Genomic DNA, 10,544 nt, shown 5'->3' with positions numbered 1-10,544 from the left:
TCATAATTGCATTACAATGTATTTTGGTATCCTAGACTGCTACTATCCATCTCACTTTCTACTGTTGCATTTTTGACTCAGTAAGGTGAGGTTAAAATGGTATTTTCCCCCCTTAAGGGACCTTTTTCATACATTACTGTGTGCCTCACATTTTTTCTATTTATTTATTTATTTATTTATTTATTTATTTATTTATTTAGTTTCATTTTTCTGTTTTGTTTTATGGCGTACAATTTGCTATATGATTCTCTAGAAAATATTATTGAAAATAATATCACTAAAAATGAATAATATGGACTGTGTTGGTATCAGCTTATTTCTGTTGATTTTGTTAATCTTCTGTGATCTCTTCACCGAGGCTTTGGGCTAAGAGAGACGTGAGCCCAGCTAATGTAATAGCAGAAGGAGTCTCTGTGATATTGTATCACTTAGCTTGGAATATGTCATGTTGTTATTTTTAAAAAATATATAATATTTTTATTTAATATTATTTTTAGCCACCAAATATTATCTTACATAAGTTTCAAAATAAAATAAAATAAAATAAAAACGTCTTCTTAGAATAAAATTGAATGACTATTCATATTTACAAGTAAAACAGAGCTAATAGTGGATATTTTGAGTGACAGTTAAAGAAAGGAGTGAAAGAGAAACTGAAAGTGTTAGTGTTTTTTTAGTCAAATCTATTAATTGCTGGAATTATTTTTCAAATCACATCAAGAAATTTGTAATATAGAGAATGAAGTATACTCAAGTCTAAATAGATGAATAAAGAAGCAAACATGTCCTACATTGATATGTGGTGTGTTATCCAGGCTAAATCATGGTGTGTTTTTACAACCTTAAGATGAACTCTGTTCATACCTTTGTGGCTGGAAATTTTGTCTTTGGGACAGAGAAGACAGTGATAGCAGCAAAACGGCTTCCCCTCCTGCTTTCTCTTGAAATAACCAGGGAGGCAGCTCTCAGTACACACTGAAACAGGTGGGGTCTCCCAAGAAGTGAAATAAGAAGAAAAATGTTAGCATTCAATCAGGTGTCCAAAGAAAAAAAAAAGCTGAAACACCATAATTTGATGAATGATACATGGCAAATCAAGGATGCTCATTGTAAGGACTTGTTTTTTCTCATCAAGATCATCTTCAAAGATATTCAATAATGGATTTTTTTTGTGTGTGTTCCACTAATTGTGTAAGTAACCTTGTTTCTTCTAAACTGGGAAATATTTTAGGCTCAGACCATGTTCAGTGGGAACTAATCATAACTGAGTTATTTTTTCCTGTGGATAATACAGACATTTGCAATAAATTTAAAGAGAAATTATCGTATTTTTCAGGCTTATTTTAAAATACAGCATTTAATATATTAGTCCTGGATATAATGAATGCATTCACAAGAGGGTGGTATGGAGAAGTATACAGGAGAAGATGACAGAGCTAAAAGAGGGCATCCTCAAAGGAGATCAGAAACTTGAAAGAAAGTGCAGTGGCAGCCTGTCCCGTGAGGAAGAAAGCATCACACCAATTACTTCTGGTACACTGCCTCTAATCTCCAACAGTTTCCCACATTACAGGTTTTTCCTCCCCTGACCTGGTTTGCAACAAATGCCAAACCCAAAACCTGGATGGGCACTTTTCCAGGTGGGTACATTTCCCCCTTGCCCATTCAAGTCAGGACTGTCTTCTTATACCAAATTCAGACATGAAGTTCTGACAGGTTCTTATTAGTGCTAGGAATATTACTGTGGGACGATCTGGCCTTCATGAGCAACAGCCAGAAAAGAAGACTTCCGAACACCTGGTTCTCAGGATATGATGATACATCAGTACAACTTTTTGTCACAGTTAAATAGTGGAAAGTGAGAAGCAAATCTGGTGGCACCCTTATGGGAGCAGCCACCGGGTTCATCTCTCCTCCCAACACCCAAAGATTGGAACCACCCACTCAGGAGGCAATGTCTCCAACTCAGAACTCCTGCAGACGTTCCTGGAGGGTACAACAGTTCCATGTCTCTTCTTAATTATAGAAGAAATAATCTCATTTTTAATGACTAGAGCAGAATAATCAGAACAATATATTTTATTCAGTTCATTAGCAATATTTTTTTTTTACTTTTAGCATGACTTCATTGGACAGTTAATTTCCCCCTACATCTAATAAAAGCAATTTGGTTCATGCATTATTACCAGAATACAAAACTAAAATACCTGCAAATGATCTCATATTACTAGAGGATTCATCAAACACGCTTGCCACTGAATCTGGACCAACTCATTTTGGCAGCCTGTCAACTAATTTTTAAATTCTTACTGTATTCTTTCCTTCTCAACTTTTGTTTGTCAAATCAATCAGCAAGGATTCTTTGCTTTTTAACCTTTTTTGAATATCAATATGCTTTATTCCAAAAATATCCTTCTCTGAAGTGTATTATGTCATATCTAAAAGCTCAAGAGTTTTCTTTGTAAACAATATCTCTGTAATATGCTTTCTATGTTAAATGATATGGAGTTAATACTGTGATATCATCCCCATCATTCCAGCAAAAAATGCAGAACCTACTTGGTTGAAAGTTCTGGGCCAGGTGATGGCTTCCTCATGAATGGTGAACTTTTGCTCTTCAACCCAGGGATCCAGCTTCCCAACTTTCACTCGATGGAAGGATTGGTTTGGGAATGTGACCCAGTTTATAATATCAAATCCAACTATCAATTCCCTCCTCTGATCAAACACAATCCTATCCCCAGCACTGTTATTAAATGAGATCCTTTTCAGAAACCGGTGGAGCTGAGTAAAACAGAATACACAATGTTGGTAAGAAAACAGAATCAGAAATGAATACACTGTTTTCACAACAACTGCTTCAACAATATCTGAAGATTCTCTCCTTGCCCTCAACATTTGGTTCATCCCTTCAGACCCAATATAGAACTCCAGTACTCACAGACAAAGCTCCATGCTTTTCATTTTCCCATAGAAACAACACCTTCTTTATATGCCATTTTAATTTAAAATAACAATAATTTCAACATGGTTCACAATGTTCTAATGATAAAAAAATGCTGTCCAACTATGAAACCCAAGTATAAAATGAACAGAGTTGAGCAGCTGAAAACAAAAGAGGATTAAACTTCCTGGGTATCTGAGGAAGACATATTTCTTATCTAGCATATATTAATATTAATAGTCAATATTATTTGAAAAGATGAAGAAAAAGCAACCAAATTGAAGCCAAAGTATGTAGGATTGCACTTCCTTTCTAAAATGTATGTGGTTGTTAAGGAGTCATTTTTCTTTTCTTTTATCTTTACTTATTTAAAAAAAAAGGTATTTTTAAATCCCTTGATTTTAAAGTTTTATCTCCTTACTTTTTCACAGATTAACAGTTTCTGTATCTGCCTTTTTCAGAAATGAAGCTACAAGTAAGTGAATAGGATTAAATTGATTTGTTTTTATACTGAAGGTTTGAGTTCTGATTTAAATTTGGTTGCTTTTTCTTCACATTTTCAAATAATGTTGACTATTGATATTAATATATGCTAGATAAGAAAATCTAGCAGGAAGTTTAATCTTCTTTTGGGAGAAGTTTCCTCTCCCAATTCATCAGCTCCAGCAGCCTTTGATATCTCTCTCCTGCAGAAATCGAAAAGTGGAAAATCTCATATGCAAATAAAAGCTGTGGCAACATGAGCACATTATTCAGCTATTATAGTACGGGACTGAAGTGAGATGTTTCATATCATGAATAACCCATAATTTTTCCATCCTTTCTTTTGAGAAAGTAGTTGCTGAATCTCTCAGGACCTCAATCGGTGAACCTATCCTCACAAAAAGATTGCTTAAGTCCTGACTTAGCTGCTTCATACCACTGGGGCTTATGCCTAACTTCCTCAGGACAGCTAGTGGCAGAGTCCAAAAGAGTAAGTGTATCCTGTATCCTACAAGGTGTCTTGGGCTGGATAGACCCCACGATGTCTAGTTCCACTCTGTGGATTGGAGTTGCCATGGCAGGCAAAGGCTATTGATTTATCTTCTCTTTGTTCTCCCTTTTTCCACCTCTGGACAAACATTACAGAATTGTCCATATCCAGTCACTTCTTCCACATCAGTCCAGCAAAACAAATTGTCTTGCCTTTCATCTGTTCATGTGTTAGTAGAATATGTACATAATTTGGTATGGACACAAGGCTGTGCTTTTGGCTGAGAAGCCAAATTATTTGCAGAGAATATTGGTTAGATTGGAAGATGCAAATAAAATATGAATCTGAAAATTAGAATCACAAATGCCAAGCTGGCTGATGAATTTATTTAAACGTGCAGTAAAGATGAGAACTGGATGAAAGGTAAGACATTAAAATGCTGCTAGGACAGTAGTGGGTTATATGTAATCTGAATAGTTGTTGAAAGGAGAAAGAACGTCTTTGTATAAGAGCACCTTTACTTGTTCCATGAGAGGAGAGTTGCATGCAGGCTTGTATGTAGAGAAAGGAAAAAAAGTACAAATGTACAGTACCTGCCATGGCTGATGCACCTGAATATTCAGTTTCCCTGCATTTGGCATTCCATTGTGTTTCTGTTCCATCTGCATGGCATGTAAAGCATGAGCTACAATGTACACTGCATTGTAGATATTGTAACTATCGCCAGTCATGCTCATTTCAAAAAATGCCCCAGGAAGGTTCTCCAGTTTCTCCCTCATAGTGCAGATGCCACTATCTTTCTCATTCACCAAGGGACTGGGAAATGCACAGTCAAATGCATGTGCCCATACATCTTTGATAAAACCATCTTCTTTTGATAAGAAATGGTCCCTTGCCTGAACAAATTGCTGAAATCCTGGAACTTCATTGGAGTAAGCTGAAAAAGACAGGGCACCATGGATGTCTTGAATATCCCAGCTCCTTTGGTAAAAAAGTGATGCAAGATCCATTAGGGTGGGTATGACCCACACTTTACCTTTGGGCTCCACAGACATTAGTTCCATTTGAGGAAGATACAACAACAACCTCAGGTGCAGAAGAGTTTTTTCATAGACAATTACTGTGTTGGCTTTGCTGTTCATGGAGACGTAAAAGGTTTCTACTAGGCACTCCAGATCCTTGAATAAGCTACTCCAGTAAAATCGTTTGATTCTCTTAAAGAACGCAATGCAAATCCCATGAAGAGGAAAAGTTGAAAAGGCCATCCTGACAAATCTTCCACCATCATCTTCTGTCATAATGATGCCAACCCAGGTCCACTTGAAATGCACAAGCAGCTGAAGAAGTCCTTGGTACAGAACATTTTCATCTGGGACCATCTGGTAGAAGGAAAAGGATTCACTTTGATCCTGCATCTCTGGATGTGACCCATATATAATCTACAGGAATAAGAAAATCAATAGGAGCTTAGAGCAGGGAAAGAAATGAAGAAATATTTGCTAAAATAGCAGGTGTACCAAAACTCAATTTTGGGAGGTCATCCTCCAGCATCTAGCAAAATTCAGTTTCTGTCAGAATGGATTTTAGCAGCCTTATAAGAGTGAAATGTTTTATATATATATATATATATATATATATATATATATATTCATTGGAGAGATTGCTGGCACTTTCATGCTGTGTTATAGATAATTTTAAATTTCAGTGATATTCTTGCATTTCAAATTGTGTCCATTGACATTCTCAGAATATTATTTGCTAGGAATTTCTAGAAATACAGGTCTGAATTGATTTCTTGATTTTTTCTTGATTCATTGATTGATTGACTGAAATTTAATTTAGGTTCAATTTAAAATCATCTTCAAGGACAGCTCTTGGTCACCTAAGATGGAGAAAGGATAGTGAGAAGCCTTGAATGGTAAAGCTTACTGAATCAGAAGACTTTCTAGCTCTCCTTATTTGAACATCATGTATTTTGAAAATGATTTATAATCATCTCCTGTTGATTCAATATACTGTAAATTGTTCCATTTCAAAATAATTCAGAGTTGCCATAAATTTGCCAGCATTTAAGCAACTGTCCCTTTTCCAATTTTCATTGGTGCATTCTTTTGAAGATCATGATTTTTTTTCATAAGAACCTTACAATCAGTCAATAAAACCAAATTCATTATCCACATTGCCTCAAGCTTTAATAAATATGCTTTCATTATAGGCTTTATTAATTAATCTAAACTAAATTGATCTCAAAGCTTAGATATACATAAAACTAAAAAGAAAGAAACAAAGAATACTACAAGAAAAACGGAAAATTAAAAGATGGAAAAATACAAAAAGACTACTACATTTTGACTTCCAACTTTCTACAACAAAGATATATATAACTCAGTATCAATCACTTATTCTAATTTAAAATAAAAAAGACATTATTTATCTAAACCAATTCCATTCTCAGTATAACATTCCCCTCTAAAACACTTAAAGAAAAATATAAAAAGCATTTCCCAACGTATTTTTAACTTAATAAACAAATAATCAAATATTATACTTCTTCACTAAAATTGTACTCCTTTCTGCCTTCTAAAATAAGAAAAACAAAAAAATAGCCTGTCTTCATTTGGTTCATTTGAAAAACAAAAAGACAAAAACATCCAACAAAACCCTTAAAAAAACATCCTAATAAACATATTTAAGCAATTAACCAAAGAATTTAGATACTTAAACATTACATCTTATTAACGTTATATATTTAAACAATAACCTTATTAATATCCTTTACCCAAAATCAAATCATTAGTGCAAAAACAAAAACATCCATCTATACCTTTAATAGACCATCCTGATAAACACATTTAAACAATTATCCCACTTCAAAATAGACTAAGACATTTACATACAGTATCTCAGTATTACACAAAGAGCTTTCTCCTTACAAGTCTAAAATTTAAAAGCCTGCCTTGTGCAGTCCAAATAATCTTCAGAAAATCTTCCAGTCTTTGAAGCCTAATTCGTTTCTTTTGTGTCAATATTCCAGGAACACAGCCATTCTCATCGCTCCCGTTACTCCTGGAACTCTTCCTTGTTCAAGGAGATAAGACCTCACGGCTCACCACAAACCCTACCTGTGGAAGTTTGTGGATTCTCAAGATATCTGCCATGTCAAAGGAGGTTTCAGAATAAAGAGCACCAATGACTGAGACCAGGGTGTTCTGGATGCCACATTTATAATTGGGGATCATTCTCTTTGGAGGTGAAAAAAGTTCCATCGTGGCATGATAAGTCCTTCTTCTATCATAGCTGTCAAAGATATTGAAGCCCAAGGTGACATTGGGCAAGATCTGCGGGTTCTCATTGATCTCCTTCACAGCAAATATCAAAGCCAAAATATGCTGATAAAACTTAGTCTGCACTCTGCAATAACAATTGTAGGTGTTAAAAGGAACATGCTATACCTAACAGAAAAGATTGCAACAAATATATGGTCCATTAAGAGATGTTTTTAAAATGCCATTTTCCATCCATCATACTATTTCAATATAAAAAATTCAATTCATGTCATTATGGACTGACCCAGAATTAGTTCTCAGTAGAATAGTCTGTTAGTTTTTCATGTAGGTTTCATGGTTTCATGTTGAGATATAGATAGATAGATAGATAGATAGATAGATAGATAGATAGATAGATAGATACTTTTACATAAAGAACAGCCTTACTGTTGGATTAATCAAACTCTGTATATACGTAAACATTAGTTCTTGTTTCTTCAACTATAGGGTTATCATCTATTTACTTATTAAATTTATATAGCCACCCATCTTGTACTTGTGAGAATGAACCAATGGTGGCATATTATTAAACTTGTAAAGGATTAGAAAATACAAATATCTCAATCTGTTAAAATGCTCTTCAGTTTTAACAACAATTTAAAAAGACCTTCTAATCTGAACAATCATAACATAGTAACAGTGCTGTATGTTATTACTAGGCTTACCTAGTCATAAGATGAATGGGCTAGTGAATTTATTAAGGGAAAATACATCAAGGTTAAAAGCAAAATAGGGACTGTAAAATACACTAAAGTTTCAGTGCATCTTGCAAATATTCCTCTACAAACATGGATTTTCTTGAGATCCTTTTTTCTTTTCTATCATGCTGAAAAATCTTGGTTCAATAGTAGCATTTCTGTGACATACTGTCAGGATCTCGTCATCTTCAATTAGTAAACTGAAGTAAATTAAACTGTTATTCCCTTGAGAACTTCAGAGAAATTAATCAGAGCTAAAATATTTGAACTGGAAAATTCCTTTGTGACTATAACTAATGTCGCTTTGTGTAGGATTATCCCAAATATAATCTGGAATCCTGTACTCCATGCAGTGGGGCTAGAGATACTTGCATGGCTTCATCAATAAAAGAAAGATGGGGATCTTCAGAGAAGTTACCTATTTCTGTAGGCATGAACATAAGAGAGGTAATGCCACCAATGACGAGCTCACCCGGTTGGAAATAGTTGTGAGGAATAGGGAGAGGGTCACCAATAATGCAGTTTCTCATGTCACATTCCCAAACTATATGAGACAAAAGCAGGAGTAAAACAATCAAGGTCATTGTGACAAATCTACAGAGCTTGTCTGATGAAGGTTTTGAGTCTCCAGAACTAAAGTAGCATCATCTGCAGTACCAACCCACCCTCACACTACTCAGAATTACTACAAAACCTTGAATAAAAATTATCAGGAATACATGGACGGGACTTCATCTGATCTAAGACTTGAGCTATACATGAGGAGAACCAGGAAAGATTTATATTCTTCCTAAGGTCTTGTCCTTATTGGGTATAAGTTTGCCAGAGAGGCTTAACAACAGGCAGAATTAATCACAGTATTTTTAATAATTATTGATGGTGAGAAGAATTATCTTTAGATTTCAATTCCTCTGTGGTATGTGAGGAATCTGTTTTCTTACCTAGACATACACATCTCTGCTAGCAGGTTAATAGAACAACAAAGGATGTGTCAAATTTGAAGGAGCAGTGTGAAAGAAATCTATAGACTGTGGAAGAAAGTGAAAAAAAACGAACAAAAACCTTTTCAAGGAATGGGGGTGCTGGTAAATATGATTTCATCAGCAAAGACATGTACATGCTGAGTATGAAGCTCAAATTTCCAGAAGCAACTATCCACTCAATCTGTATCCGGACAATTTCAGAGCAAAGGCCATGCATGTGGAGGGTCAACATCGATGCCCCTCCCCTTGTGTGTGCATGTTTGTTTGAAAATAAGTCAGACATGTCAATGAGAGTGGAACACATTTTTGGGGGAGGGAGTAGGATGTCACAGTAGGATGTCAGCTATGCTGAAGAGCAAGGCATGAAGGAATGTGTCCTGTCTCCCAGTAAGGACTCCGACCTTGGTGCTTCTACCTGCATGCCTTAATATAACCCTGGTGTGTTTTTAAGGGTGATTCTCACTTTCTCTCATCTATCTGCTTGCCTTCTGCCACCTGCTTCTCTCTGTTAATGACACCAGTCTAGACTCTTGATGTCAACTGACCAATACATGTCTAGTTTTGATACTTTCTGCACCTCCTGTCTCTCCACTCTGGGGTGCAGAAATAATCAGGGCAAGGGAGATCCCTGCCTTGAAAGCAAAAGGCCCCAGCCACTTTTACTCATTGTTCCATGCCTTCATCACACCTGATATGTCAGTCCCCAAGAAGAGCTGCAGGAAAGAAGCAACATGGAAGGAAGCAGGGAGCATGTGGGGAGGAGCTGCTGCCTACCCCCACACCTCTGGAATCAGCTTTTGTCTCCGTTCCCACTTGCCCTTCCTTGTAGTCCCTTTGCAGTGATTGAAAAAGTAGACAGACCCATGCAGAGATCAAGCCCACGGCTGCTGAGCCATGCGGCCCTCCTTGCTTCCTCCTCCTGCCGTCAGTTGCTGAAGAGGGAGACGAAGCTCAGTTCCTGAGCAATCTGTCTTCGGGCCAGGGAGTTCTGGCCATGTCCTTTATTCTGTCTCAACCTCTATGTGCCAGTAGGCCCCCCTGCTCAGCCTGAATAACTCTCAGCTGAGATTGTTTGGCCCTTTCTTCCACCTTGCCAGCTTCCAATTTATAGCAGTCCCATTGATGGCCTCTGTGGCTTCTCTCCTCCCAGCAGGCCAAACTGCTGTACCTGATGTAGCCTGCCAGCTGTTGGAAGTTTTGGCAAATCCAGCATGCCTCATTAACAATTAAATTAAGTTTCCCCACAGTGCAACTCTGAGGAAGCTGTTTGTTGCCACTCCCACTTCCTTTTTACTCTCTCTTTCCCCCTTCTCCACCCAGGGAGAGGCAGCATTTATGGTGCTTTCTTCATCAGGCCCATGTGCTTGGGCCTTGATGAGGGATTCTGCCCCTTTCTTTCACACACCTCTTGGCAGCTGTAGGGCTGAGAGTTTAGGGCAAACTATGTAATTAGAAAGAAAAGAAGAACAAAGGAACCTCATCTTTTCCACCAAGATGGATGTAGCAGAAGCAGCAATAAATTCAGTAAGAAATTCTTTTTCTTCTTAACCTAATATGTCTAAGATTGTAATTCTTCATGCTTGGGGAGGCTGAATGTGCAAGATCCATAACCTGTGTTTC

The sequence above is a fragment of the Candoia aspera genome, chromosome 4 (assembly GCF_035149785.1).
Source record: "Candoia aspera isolate rCanAsp1 chromosome 4, rCanAsp1.hap2, whole genome shotgun sequence".
Lineage (NCBI taxonomy): Eukaryota > Metazoa > Chordata > Lepidosauria > Squamata > Boidae > Candoia > Candoia aspera.
Note: the sequence above shows the minus strand (reverse complement) of the source record.